We start from the raw sequence: 15,276 nt of genomic DNA, 5'->3' as shown, positions 1-15,276 counted from the left end.
GCGGTAAGTAAGTATGTAGTGGTTGTTTTTTTTACTTTAACGATGGTAACCAGGGTAAACATCAGGCTACTAAGCGCGGCCCTGCGCTTAGTAACCCGATGTTTACCCTGGTTACCAGCGAAGACATCGCTGAATCGGCGTCACACACGCCGATTCAGCGATGTCAGCGGGAGAGCCAGCGACGAAATAAAGTCCTGGCCTTTCTGCCCCGACCAGCGATATCACAGCAGGGGCATGATCGCTGCTGCCTGTCACACTGGACAGTATCGCTAGCCAGGACGCTGCAACGTCACGGATCACTAGCGATATCGTCCACTGTGACGGTACCTTAAGCCGACTAATCACAGATCGGCAAATGTAGCTAAGCAGTAAGCTGAGCAGTAGTACTCAATGTCAGTCAGCCGCTGCAAAAACAAATAGAATTTTCCCTTCCCCCATGACGGCACACCTGAGAGAGGGGATCCGCCCAGTCAGGACAGGAAACCCTACTGAAAATAAAAGGGCGGTACCTCTCTGTCGCTTCAGTTAGGTTTCCTGTCCTGACAGGGACCCTTGTGCTGAACACGACGGTGATTCCACTTACCCAGGTACCGTCCCGGCGTGGAAGAACAGGCAGCGCCTGTGCGTCGGAGTTCAGGTCCTGGATGCGCCGTCCGCGGGTCCTCCGATCTCTGCGTCCAAGCGGGCGTTTGTGCAGCATGGTCAGAGGGCCGGGTTCCTTCCATGGCTGCCACGCCGCCCTCCCCTCTCTGCCGGCGTCCAGGTGCGGTGACCGCTTCCGGGTCGCTCGTCTGACGTCACGTGCAAGGCACGCTCGGAATGGGCGTGCCCGCGTGACGTCGGGGGGCGGGCGCCGGATCCAAGATGGAGGCGCCCAAGAAGAAACGCCGGCCGGTGGAAGGGAACTCCGGCGGCACGGCAGAGAAGGGGAGGGGTCACTATTGGGCACCGAAGGAGGCGGGGAGTGCAGTGGTCCCTCCATAAAAGGGTGCTGGACCACAGAAGACGCGCTCATGTCCAAAAACTTCACCATGGAAGTTTGACAACAGGAGCAGCAGCAGCAGCCGCCTTCACAGCAGCAGGAGCTCTCACCAGATGCCTTGCCGAGCCACCAGCATACCAGGAGCAGCCGCTCAAGTGGTAGCAACAGCAGTCCGGCAAGATTCGTCGGCGTCCAGGAGGGACGCTTCACGTGCATCTGTCCAGCCTCCAAAATCGGTACCCTTGATTGTCGGTGGTGGTGAGTGATCTACGTGAATGTCACCCTTATGGTAACAGGGTCCATTTTTTTTCTGTTATGATCACTAGGGGTCCAGGAAAGCTGGTGGTAAAACAAAGAACCGAGAGTGTGCCCTTTGTAAAGACCCACTTGCAGTTCAGTGGCAGAAGGATCTCTGTGCTAACTGCATTAGTAAAACTATACAAGAAGAGACCCCTAATTTCGCCACTAGCCTTAAAGCCATAATACAGGCTGAAATAAAAGACTCCTTGAAATTGGCCCTTAATGAACCGAGAAGGAGAAGCCGTAAGGCGTCTACAGAGTCAGATGCCTCAGAGACAGGGGAGTAATAAAACATCCCGATCTCCCTCTACCTCCTCGGCCTCTGTCCAGTCTTCAGATTCCTCCTCGGACAGTGATTCAGGAGGTTGTCCATGTTTTCCAACTGAGGACGTAGATAAATTAGTTAAAGCAGTTAGATCTGCAATGGGTCTTAAAGAGGAGAAGACACCTAGGTCACTAGAAGATGTCATGTTTGGTGGCTTAGAAGAGAAAAGGAAACGCATGTTTCCAGTTAATGCGAAAATAAAAGCATTAATTGAGAAAGAGTGGAAAAAACCTGAAAAAATGGGTTCTTTGCCCTCTTCATCCAAAAGGAGATATCCTTTTGAGGATAAAGACTCTGAAATCCTGGGGGAAGATCCCTAAAATTGACGGGGCAGTAGCCAAATGTTTAAAAAGATCATCCCTTCTGTTAGAAGACTCTGGTGTTCTTAAAGACCCGCTTGACAAAAAAGCAGATAGTTTTCTGAGACACATCTGGGAAGCCTCAGCGGGGGGCTTAAAGCCAGCAATTGCTGAAACATGTACGGCCCGTGCTCTAATAGTCTGGCTACAACAAATAGAGGATCAGCTAAGAGACAAAGTACCCAGAACTGACATCCTTGCAAATATATTTTTAGTGCAAGGAGCAGCAGCTTTTTTGGCAGACTCTTCTGCGGATTCCGCAAGACTAACGGCAAGAGCAGCGGTCTTGTCTAATGCGGCAAGAAGAGCCCTTTGGCTCAAAGGTTGTCCGGGGGATTTGCCATCTAAACACAAGCTGTGCTCCATTCCCTGTGACGGCCAACTTCTCTTTGGGAAAAAACTTGAAGAGATCCAGGAACATGCAGGAGATAAAAAGAAAGTTTTTCCCAATATCCCTAAAGATTCTAAAAAACCTTTTTTTCAGAGGAGAAGATATAACAGAGGTCGCCCCCCAGGGGAGAGGAAAAATTGGGACTTTAAGGATAAGAGTGGATCGGGCTATATGTTTAAAGGGCCCTCTACATCGGCAAAAAAATCCCCCCCAATGACATTACGCCAGAAGTGGGAGGAAGACTCTCCCTCTTCTTTCCGGCCTGGGTAAATATCTCCCCCAGTACCTGGGTCATGAACATTATCAAAGACGGCCTAAAAATAAAATTCGTCTGTCCACCCAGACGAAACTTTATAATAACTCCCCGAAGGAAGTCCCAGCAGGAACAATCTGCCCTAGAAACCGAGATCTTGGGACTTGTCCACAAAAAGGTTCTTCAGGAAGTCCCGGTTCAGGAAGAAGGAAACGGGTTTTACTCCCCCCTCTTCTTGATCCAAAAACTGGATGGTTCTTGGAGAACTATTATAAATCTAAGAAAGCTCAACCAATCTATAGAGAACTACTCTTTCAAGATGGAGTCTATAAACACGACCATAAAACATCTCTTCCAACACTGCTTCATGGCAGTAATAGACTTAAAGGATGCTTACTACCATATACCAATACATCAGGAATATCGGAAATTCTTGAGAGTAACTCTCTATATTCAGAATCAGGTAAAGCATTATCAATATACAGCCCTTCCATTCGGCCTGTCTACTGCCCCCAGGGTTTTCACCAAAGTGATGGTGGAAGTAATGTCATACCTCCAGTCCCGGGATGTAGTAATTGTCCCATATCTAGACGATTTCCTTGTAATAGGGAGGTCAGAGTCCCACTGCACTCATCAAGTATCAGTGGTAACATCAACTCTAATGGAACTGGGTTGGATAATAAACATCCCCAAGTCCAGACTACTGCCAGTAAAACTACAGTCCTTCCTGGGGTTAATACTGGACTCCGAGCGTCAGCTCTGCCTCCTTCCAGAAAACAAAGTGGACAAGATAATAAACCTGGCCAGTACAGCAATACGTCAACCAGCAATGACTCTGAGAAAGGCGATGTCCCTACTAGGCTCGTTAACCTCGTGTATTCCGGCAGTAGGATGGGCACAATTCCACCTAAGACAACTACAGTGGGAAGTTCTCAGCTCAAAGACTGTTAAGAGGGCATATAGAAGGAAATCTATGTCTCTCCCTGGGCGTAAGGGATTCCCTAGTTTGGTGGATGGTGGAAGACCACCTGACAATGGGGGTCCGGTGGCAAAATCCGGTCAAAGACATCATCACGACCGATGCAAGAGGTACAGGTTGTGGGGAACTCACCTGAGGTCTCACTCTGTACAAGGTACCTGGTCCATACGAGAAAAAAACTATGGGTCAAACGAAAAAGAGCTATGGGCAGTGGAGAAAGCCCTAAGACATTTCCTCCCTTTACTCTGGGGTAGCCATACTCGAATCCTGACGGACAATCGAGCAGTGGTGGCGTATGTCAATCATCAGGGGGGGACGAGGTCCAAAGGCCTCATGAATGCATCAAAACTACTCTTTCAATTAGCAGAACAACACCTGTTATCTCTGTCGGCACTACACATCAAAAGCATAGAAAACACACAAGCAGACTTCCTGAGTCGCAGAGGCTTAAGACAGGGGGAATGGTCCCTAAACCCCCAGATATTTCAACAAATAGTCCAAGCCTGGGGCACACCAGAAATAGACTTGTTTGCCAACTCGCACAACAAAAAAGTCAGAAAGTTCTGCTCCTTAAATCCAAGAGCACATCCCTTCGCAGTAGATGCCCTCCTGATACCCTGGAAGTTCTCTCTGGCCTACGCATTCCCCCCGATAGTGATGATTCCAGCTGTGATCCGGAAGATCAGAGGGGATCAGGAGAAAATTATCTTCATAGCTCCATTTTGGCCAAGGAGACCATGGTTCTCCCTTCTAAGGCAGATGTCGGTAACAGACCCATGGATTCTGCCAGAGGTTCCGGACCTGCTAACCCAGGGCCCAGTAACCCACTCTCAGGTGAAGGGCTTCCATCTGGCAGCCTGGAATTTGAGAGGGCGTTACTAATTCGCCAAGGATTCTCACCAGGTTTAATCTCCACCCTGTTGAAAAGCAGAAAACCCATAACTTCTAGGATCTATGGTAGGACATGGAAAAAATTTCTTGACTTCCTGGGTGAACCATTGGGGGAGGTGGCTCCAGTGGGTCCTATCCTGGAATTTCTGCAAGCAGGATTACATCTTGGGTTAGCAACCAGCACCCTTAAAGTTCAGGTTTCAGCCTTGGGGGCCCTATATAACTGTAATCTTGCCTCAAATAGATGGGTTTCACGATTCATAAAATCTTGTACTAGATCTCGGCCGGTCGTTATCCCAAAAATCCCTCCTTGGGATCTAAATTTGGTCTTAGAAGCCCTAACTAAACACCCTTTTAGCCCTTGCAGGAGTTATCACCTAAGTTACTTACCCTTAAAACAGTTCTACTAGTAGCCTTAACATTGGCACGTAGGGTAAGTGATTTACAGGCCCTGTCAATATCCCCTCCTTATACTCAGGTTTTTAATGACAGGATCGTTCTAAGACCGGACCCGGCTTATCTCCCCAAGGTGGTTCAAAAGTTCCATAGGAGTCAAGAGATTACTTTACCATCATTCTGTAGTAATCCCAAAAATCTAGGGGAACAAAAGTTCCACATGCTAGATGTGAGAAGATCTATTTTACAATACATATCTATGACTAGTCAGTGGAGGAAAGACCAAACCCTATTCATAGCCTTTCAGGGTAGCAAAAGAGGGTGTGGGGTAGATAAAAGTACTATTGCTAGATGGATTAGGGAGGCCATTAGTTTATCCTACTCTGCGAGTGGCACTCCGGTTCCTGAAGGCATCAAGGCTCACTCTACCAGAGCCGTGGCTACCTCCTGGGCAGAAAAGGCTGAGGTATCAATTGATCAAATTTGCAAAGCCGCTACCTGGTCCTCACCCTCAACTTTTTTCAAGCACTACCAGCTAGATCTTTCTTCCTCTGCTGACCTAACCTTTGGTAGAAGGGTACTACAAGCGTTGGACCCTCCCTAAGGTTTCATTCTACAAAAGTCTCTCAGGTGCGCCGTCATGGGGGAAGGGAAAACACCAAGGTTACTTACTAGTTGCCGTTTTTTCTGGAACCCATGATGGCACCCGTATATTCCCCCACTTTATCACCTTTTCGGTATGCACTATTGCTCTGGGTGCTTTTTTAGCTAATATGATGTGGTGATGGATTACCATGTATACTAACCAGGGGGGCCTCTCATGCTCTGAAAACCAACTGAAGCGACAGAGAGGTACCGCCCTTTTATTTTCAGTAGGGTTTCCTGTCCTAACTGGGCGGATCCCCTCTCTCAGGTGTGCCGTCATGGGTTCCGGAAAAACTGGCTACCAGTAAGTAACCTTAGTGTTTTAGGGTGAGTAAAAGTAGATGTAAAAACCTGTAATTCTCATGTAATTTTAATTTTGTGTAAGGTCATGGTGTGCTGCTGGATATCGGAATGGTATGGGAGGGCTCTCTTAATGAGATGCTAGAATTATCCAACTTGTTCAGCTTGGGAAAAAAAGAGATTTGTTAAAGATGACCAACCACTTGCTCAAAAGTTAAATACCTTGTAAAAATCCTCTGGCTTTTCTGATTCTAACGCTTTTTTCTATTTTGCTCTGCGTCGATCCATTGCAGAGATATTCACAATTTTTGCTATTGGAGCGCAGTATGTGAAATCTCAGCAGACCAACCGGGCAAGTCTTCTCTGGAGATGTGAGCTTTCACAAATTATAGCTCAGCAGTTGATCTTTTAAAGTCTGGTAGCCTCAGATGTTGCCGAGGGAGGAGGAAAAGACCACAGTCCCAGAGAAAACGCTGAGGAGCCTCGGAGTTCTATGAGCAGAGATTTCACATATTGCGCTACAAAAACAACAAATATACAGTTAGGGCCAGAAATATTTGGACAGTGACACAAGTTTTGTTATTTTAGCTGTTTACAAAAACATGTTCAGAAATACAATTATATATATAATATGGGCTGAAAGTGCACACTCCCAGCTGCAATATGATAGTTTCCACATCCAAATCGGAGAAAGGGTTTAGGAATCATAGCTCTGTAATGCATAGCGTCCTCTTTTTCAAGGGACCAAAATTAATTGGACAATGGACTCTAAGGGCTGCAATTAACTCTGAAGGCGTCTCCCTCGTTAACCTGTAATCAATGAAGTAGTTAAAAGGTCAGGGGTGGATTCCAGGTGTGTGGTTTTGCATTTGGAAGCTGTTGCTGTGAGCAGAAAACATGCGGTCAAAGGAACTCTCAATTGAGGTGAAGCAGAACATCCTGAGGCTGAAAAAATCCATCAGAGAGATAGCAGACATGCTTGGAGTAGCAAAATCAACAGTTGGGTACATTCTGAGAAAAAAGGAATTGACTGGTGAGCTTGGGAACTCAAAAAGGCCTGGGCGTCCACGGATGACAACAGTGGTGGATGATCGCCGCATACTTAATTTGGTGAAGAAGAACCCGTTCACAACATCAACTGAAGTCCAGAACACTCTCAGTGAAGTAGGTGTATCTGTCTCTAAGTCAACAGTAAAGAGAAGACTCCATGACAGTAAATACAAAGGGTTCACATCTAGATGCAAACCATTCATCAATACCAAAAATAGACAGGCCAGAGTTAAATTTGCAGAAAAACACCTCAAGAAGCCAGCTCAGTTCTGGAAAAGTATTCTATGGACAGATGAGACAAAGATCAACCTGTACCAGAATGATGGGAAGAAAAAAGTTTGGAGAAGAAAGGGAACGGCACATGATCCAAGGCACACCACATCCTCTGTAAAACATGGTGGAGGCAACGTGATGGCATGGGCATGCATGGCTTTCAATGGCACTGGGTCACTTGTGTTTATTGATGACATAAGAGCAGACAAGAGTAGCCGGATGAATTCTGAAGTGTACCGGGATATACTTTCAGCCCAGATTCAGCCAAATGCTGCAAAGTTGATTGGACGGCGCTTCATAGTACAGATGGACAATGACCCCAAGCATACAGCCAAAGCTACCCAGGAGTTCATGAGTGCCAAAAAGTGGAACATTCTGCAATGGCCAAGTCAATCTCCAGATCTAAACCCAATTGAGCATGCATTTCACTTGCTCAAATCCAGACTTAAGACGGAAAGACCCACAAACAAGCAAGACCTGAAGGCTGCGGCTGTAAAGGCCTGGCAAAGCATTAAGAAGGAGGAAACCCAGCGTTTGGTGATGTCCATGGGTTCCAGACTTAAGGCAGTGATTGCCTCCAAAGGATTTGCAACAAAATATTGAAAATAAAAATATTTTGTTTGGGTTATGTTTATTTGTCCAATTACTTTTGACCTCCTAAAATGTGGAGTGTTTGTAAAGAAATGTGTACAATTCCTACATTTTCTATCAGATATTTTTGTTCAACCCTTCAAATTAAACGTTACAATCTGCACTTGAATTCTGTTGTAGAGGTTTCATTTGAAATCCAATGTGGTGGCATGCAGAGCCCAACTCGCGAAAATTGTGTCACTGTCCAAATATTTCTGGCCCTAACTGTATATCTGCATTTGAGCGACGCAGAGGAAAATATCGACAAAATTGGGCAACCTCGGGGACTTTTACAAAATATTTTTGTTTACAAATAATTTTGTGCATCATGGAAAATTATTAAACTTTGAGAATCACTTTTTATTAGGAGACTTGTCTTAATTCCCGAAAAAAATTGCATCCAAGACGCTTCCAAACTAATGCTTTTCCCCAGTCTATTTTCCTGTCTACAGCTGCATTGATATCATTTGGAGTACAGATGATGGCTGTAATGGGTCAGAATCTCTCTCCTCCTCCCAGAGTTAGGCTTTTTAGAATCATCTGCAGCAGCTTATCCCCAGAGCTGGGGTAGTTAGTTTTTGGAGCAGAAACTGAGTGGAAACTCCCAAGTTTCTGAGGTTGATTAAGAGATTTCTTCTGAGTTTCTGCTCAAAGATCTCAATGAGCGGATTCTGCAATGAAGCATTACAATGAAACCCTGCAAAGTGCCCTGGATGAAATTGCACCTCCTATACATAGAACTCCTCGGCACAGACGGTGACAATCGTGGCACACGCTGCAAGCACGTTTCCTGCAGCAGTGCTCCAGGTGCGCCAAACGTCTGTGGAGAAAATCTAATCTACCCGAAGATTTCATCCATTATAAGTTCATGCTTAAAACATACAACTCTGCCTTTCACTTCTCCAAACAAACCTATTTCAATACCCTCATCACCTCGCTGTCCAATAACCCTAAATGTCTCTTTGACATTGACACTTTTCATCATTCCCTACTCAACCTGAGAGTGCAGGCCCCAACCACGGATCTCCGCGTTGACAATCTGGCCAACTACTTCAAAGAAAAAATTGACCACATCCAACCGGACATTATCTCCCAATCCCCTCATACCATGCACTGTCCTCCCTCCCCCACTGCATCTAGCTCACTCTCTGACTTTGAGCCAGTTACAGAAGAAGTAATTAGTCTCCTTGCATCTTCTCCCCCGACCACTTGCACCAGTGACCCCATTGTGTCACATCTCCTCCAGTCCCTTTCCCCGGCTGTCACCTCTCACCTAACAAAAATATTCAACCTTTCTCTCTCTCCCGGTATCTTTCCCTCATTTAAGCATGCCATTAGTGATGAGCGAGTGTACTCGTTGCGCAGGTGGTCTCCAAGTATTTGTAACTTCTCGGAGATTAAGTTTTCATCACTTCAGCTGAATGATTTACAACTACTAGCCAGCTTGATTACATGTGGGGAGTAGCAACCAGGCGACCCCCACATGTACCCAGGCTGGGTAGTAGCTGTAAATCATTCAGCAGCTGCGATGAAAACTAAATCTCTGAACACTAACAAATACTCAGAGACCAACTGAGCGTGCTCAGGAAAACCCGAGCAACGAGTATACTCGCTTATCACTACATGCCATCACTTAAAAAACCATCCCTCGACCAAAGCTGTGCCGCTAGTTATAGACCTGTCTCTAATCTTCCCTTCATCTCCAAACTCCTCGAACGCCTGGTCCACTCCCGTCTTATCCACTATCTCTCAGATACAGTGGGGCAAAAAAGTATTTAGTCAGTCAGCAATAGTGCAAGTTCCACCACTTAAAAAGATGAGAGGCGTCTGTAATTTACATCATAGGTAGACCTCAACTATGGGAGACAAACTGAGAAAAAAAAATCCAGAAAATCACATTGTCTGTTTTTTTAACAATTTATTTGCATATTATGGTGGAAAATAAGTATTTGGTCAGAAACAAACAATCAAGATTTCTGGCTCTCACAGACCTGTAACTTCTTCTTTAAGAGTCTCCTCTTTCCTCCACTCATTACCTGTAGTAATGGCACCTGTTTAAACTTGTTATCAGTATAAAAAGACACCTGTGCACACCCTCAAACAGTCTGACTCCAAACTCCACTATGGTGAAGACCAAAGAGCTGTCAAAGGACACCAGAAACAAAATTGTAGCCCTGCACCAGGCTGGGAAGACTGAATCTGCAATAGCCAACCAGCTTGGAGTGAAGAAATCAACAGTGGGAGCAATAATTAGAAAATGGAAGACATACAAGACCACTGATAATCTCCCTCGATCTGGGGCTCCACGCAAAATCCCACCCCGTGGGGTCAGAATGATCACAAGAACGGTGAGCAAAAATCTCAGAACCACGCGGGGGGACCTAGTGAATGAACTGCAGAGAGCTGGGACCAATGTAACAAGGCCTACCATAAGTAACACACTATGCCACCATGGACTCAGATCCTGCAGTGCCAGACGTGTCCCACTGCTTAAGCCAGTACATGTCCGGGCCCGTCTGAAGTTTGCTAGAGAGCATTTGGATGATCCAGAGGAGTTTTGGGAGAATGTCCTATGGTCTGATGAAACCAAACTGGAACTGTTTGGTAGAAACACAACTTTTCGTGTTTGGAGGAAAAAGAATACTGAGTTGCATCCATCAAACACCATACCTACTGTAAAGCATGGTGGTGGAAACATCATGCTTTGGGGCTGTTTCTCTGCAAAGGGGCCAGGACGACTGATCCGGGTACATGAAAGAATGAATGGGGCCATGTATCGTGAGATTTTGAGTGCAAACCTCCTTCCATCAGCAAGGGCATTGAAGATGAAACGTGGCTGGGTCTTTCAACATGACAATGATCCAAAGCACACCGCCAGGGCAACGAAGGAGTGGCTTCGTAAGAAGCATTTCAAGGTCCTGGAGTGGCCTAGCCAGTCTCCAGATCTCAACACTATAGAAAACCTTTGGAGGGAGTTGAAAGTCCGTGTTGCCAAGCGAAAAGCCAAAAACATCACTGCTCTAGAGGAGATCTGCATGGAGGAATGGGCCAACATACCAACAACAGTGTGTGGCAACCTTGTGAAGACTTACAGAAAACGTTTGACCTCTGTCATTGCCAACAAAGGATATATTACAAAGTATTGAGATGAAATTTTGTTTCTGACCAAATACTTATTTTCCACCATAATATGCAAATAAAATGTTAAAAAAAAACAGACAATGTGATTTTCTGGATTTTTTTTTCTCAGTTTGTCTCCCATAGTTGAGGTCTACCTATGATGTAAATTACAGACGCCTCTCATCTTTTTAAGTGGTGGAACTTGCACTATTGCTGACTGACTAAATAATTTTTTGCCCCACTGTAACAATCTTCTCAACCCTCTTCAATCTGGTTTCCGCTCTTTACACTCTACTGAAAACACCCTCACTAAAAACTCTAATGATCTACTAACAGCTAAATCTAATGGTCACTACTCCATGTTAATTCTCTTGGATCTCTCCGCCTCATTCGATACTGTGAATCATCAGCTCCTCCTCACTATGCTCCATCGGCCTTAAGGACACCGTTCTCTCCTGGTTCTCCTATCTCTCTGACCGATCCTTCACTGTATCTTTTGCTGGTTCCTCCTCTCATCTTCCCCTTACTGTTGGGGTTCCTCAAGGATCAGTCCTAGGCCCCCTCCTTTTCTCTTTGTTTGTCCAATGGGGCAATATACAATCAGTAGATTTGGTTTCCAGTACCATCTCTATGCTGATGACACCCAATTATACACTTCTTCTGTTATCACGCCTGCCTTTTTAGAAAACACCAGTGATTGTCTTACCGCTGTTTCTAACATCATGTCCTCCCTCTATCTGAAACGGAACCTGTCAAAAAACTGAACTTGTGTTTACTCCCTCTACTAACCTACCTTTGCCTGACATTGCCATTACTCCCAAGCAACATGCCCGCTGCCTTGGGGTCACACTTGATTCCGAGCTTTCCTTCACCCCCCACATCCGATCACTGGCTCGCTCTTCTTATCTGCACCTCAAAAACATTTCTAGAATTCGCCCTTATCTCGTCTGGACTATTGTAACTCTCTACTAATTGGCCTCCCTCTTACCAAACTCTCCCCACTCCAATCTGTACTTAATGCTGCAGCCAGGATCATATTCCTCACCAACCGTTACACCGATGCCTCTACCTTGTGCCAGTCATTACACTGGTACTACCCTCATCCACAAAGCACTCCATGGCTCAGCACCACCCTACATCTCCTCTCTGGTCTCAGTCTACCACCATACCCGTGCCCTCCGCTCCACTAATGACCTGAGGTTAACATCCTCAATAATCAGAATCTCCCACTTCTGTCTGCAAGACTTTACACGTGCTGCGCCAATTCTTTGGAATGCACTACCCAGGTTAATACGATTAATTCCCAATCCCCACAGTTTTAAGCGTGCCCTAAAAACTCATTTGTTCAGACTGGCCTACCGCCTCAACGCATTATCCTAACAATCCATCTGTGGCCCATTCAAAAAAATTAAACCAAAATCAGGATCCTCACATCATGTTCTCATACGCTCTATGCATTTAATAGCCCTCTGTGTCTGTACTGTTACATATTTAGGCTATTAACTCGTTCATGCAGCTTTATATGAACACCCGATTATTACACTATGGCCGGTCCGAATAACTAAAGCAATTGTTACCATCCACCTCTCGTGTCTCCCTTTTTCCTCATAGATTGTAGCTTGCGAGCAGCAGGGCCCTCATTCCTCCTGGTATCTGTTTTGAACTGTTTATTGTTATGCTGTAATGTCTATTGTCTGTACAATTCCCCTCTATAATGTAAAGCGCTGCAAAATATGTTGGCGCTATATAAATAAAATTGATTATTATAATGTGCACATATTCTTAGAGAGACAGCGGTTATGACCCTTTCACTGCCATCATCTGTACTCCAAATGAGAACATTCTGCCATAAATGTCAGGCAAATAGATTGGACGAAAAGTAGCAGAAAGGGGTTTGGAACCTTCTTATTTTGTAATTTTTTTTTTTTTTGTTAAAGCGATTTTGCAAAGTTTGATAAATTTGCTGGATAAAAAAAAAAAAAAAAAAAGTTGCTATTTAATGTCTGAGCAATTCACCTAAACAGATAATGGATATCCCACCTTTAAAGTAGGTAAGGGTTCTTCACAGTAAAGGGCAATCAAAACACAGATTACCTGATTTTAAGAGGAAGAGGCATAGTTGTTGTCAAGGGCAACACTGGAGAGAACGCAGATCTGTCATGCCTGTGCTGTTCATAAAACCCAATATTCACAACTTGCAAGGTAGGGGGGGGGGGGGGGGAGCAAAGCTTAAAGTAGTTTACCTGCCAGCTTTGATCATGCTAAGGCTATAGATATGTCGCTTATTCTTCTGCAGCTGAGGACAAAGATGATGGGTTATCTCTACCATCCATAAATCTGTTTTATCCCAGAAATCCTCTCTCAGCCGTGTCTGGTTTAGTCCATCAGTCAATCCTCTTTAATTACCTGCTCACATCAGGGGGTCTCCTTGCATCTGGATCATCTGGAGGTCAGAGCCTTATCTCTAGAACGCCTCCCCCTTTTTAGAGATGGTATGGGAGATTGATTTACAGATTGTTTCTCAAGCCCCGGCATCCCCCTGGCTGAACAGCCTGTCAGTGTCAGTATTCATTACCTTGAATTAAGTTGTACTGCTGTAGAGCCAAGCTCTAGCATAGTAGTTTACCATTGTCACCGGCCACCCGGTGCACCCAGCTGAGAGGGTTATGGTTTGTCACTATGGTGAAGTTGAGGTAGAACTGCAGCTTCCGCAGGGCCCACACTATATAGCGAGACACTTCTCCATATTGTTGTAGGCCACTTCCTGGGGTAAAAGCTGGCAGCTGAGGAACATCACTGGATGTTCTTCCTCCTCCCCTTTTACCAGTCTAAGCTCGGCACCTAGGCCAAACTCCCTGACTTTGGTTTGAACTACAAACTGAAGTCTGGAGCTCGAGAATCGGCCAGGGCGGGTTTCAGCGCTGTGAAGAACCGCTCAGTCAGCTGTCCGTAACTGTGGTAGCTTCTTTTTAATGAGGTCTATTGGAGGCTTGACAAGGGCACTATAGTAGGAGCACAAGTGGAAGCAAAGATCCAGCTCCAGTAAAAAAAAAAAAAGTCCAAGGCTTTATTAGAACATTTAAAACTATGGCATTGTCGTAACACCATATAGGCATAGTTGGAGGTTTGGAAGGTGCAAGAAATGTGAAACACCGAACGCGTTTTGAACACTGTTCTTACACACGTAGTCTTCGAAACACACCTGCGCAATCTTGCCTTGTGCAGGCGTGTCCTATGGAAGACAGAGAATGAACTTCAATCCAATATTGCAGCCAGCGGGTAAGGAAAGGGTGAATCAAACACCCAAAAAACCCCGCCTCCATGGCTGAAGATTGTTCCCTCCAAATTCAGGTGACAGTGTCCCTTTAAGCACCTTCCCCAGACTTTCCTCCCAGTTGCAACTGAAGATCGCAATGTCATCCAGGTAAGTGACCACACACCAATCTAGTCCCTCGGGCAGCTGGTTGACCAATCGCTAGAAAATGTCAGGAGCATTTCTCATACCAAAGGGAATGATGACGGGTATATACAGTCCATATAAGGTGATGAAGGCAGACCTCTCTTGTGCCTCCTTGAATAGGAGAATCTAGCAGTAACACTGACTCAGGCCCATGATTGTCAAATATCAGGCATCGGCTAAGCGATCCAGCAGTTCATTGATGCATGGCATTGGGTATGCTTCAATGGCTATGATGGCATTTAGCCTCCTGTAGAGCACACAGAACCGGGTTGTCCAGTCCTTTTTCGGGATCAGGACTACAGATGAGGCCCACACGCTTTTGGATCACCTCCCAGGCATAAATTATATTGTATCTCCTTTTATGTCTTTTTTTTGCACATCTAGAGAGACACGATATGCCGGCTGGCCGAAAGGGAGGTGACTCTGTGTCCATCTGGTGGATGGCTTAATAAAGCAACCAAGAAAAGCAGACACGCAAACGGAGCGCACACCCAGAAAAATGAAAGCTGAGTAGCAACAAATTACAAAAAGTGTATTGAAAACAGAGACACATACACTAGAATAAAAGCATGTTAAAATATAACAACCACACCCCTGGTCCCATAGTAAATACTCGTGAAAGACAGCCCAAAATACAAATAGTAATATATATGCTATACAACCCAACAATAATGGCAACCAAAAAATACCTATATATGAAAATCAATAATTAGACAGCATATAAGGGAGACCTGTAAAGTGGGGAATAAAACCCCCTAAGCCCTATACAAATGTGGCTCAATAATTCAATAATGCAGATATAATAGTACAAACCTATAAAAGAGCACAGAGGGTCTGGGCGTCCCCAGATACCCCCACTATGAATGAGTAGCCCTGCTATGGAAGACAAGCCTGTAAAGGGACCATAATAGGAAAAAAAAAA

This window comes from Ranitomeya imitator, chromosome 4 (genome assembly GCF_032444005.1).
Source record: "Ranitomeya imitator isolate aRanImi1 chromosome 4, aRanImi1.pri, whole genome shotgun sequence".
Lineage (NCBI taxonomy): Eukaryota > Metazoa > Chordata > Amphibia > Anura > Dendrobatidae > Ranitomeya > Ranitomeya imitator.
The sequence above is the reverse complement of the archived record's forward strand: the minus strand, read 5'-3'. Positions refer to the sequence as shown.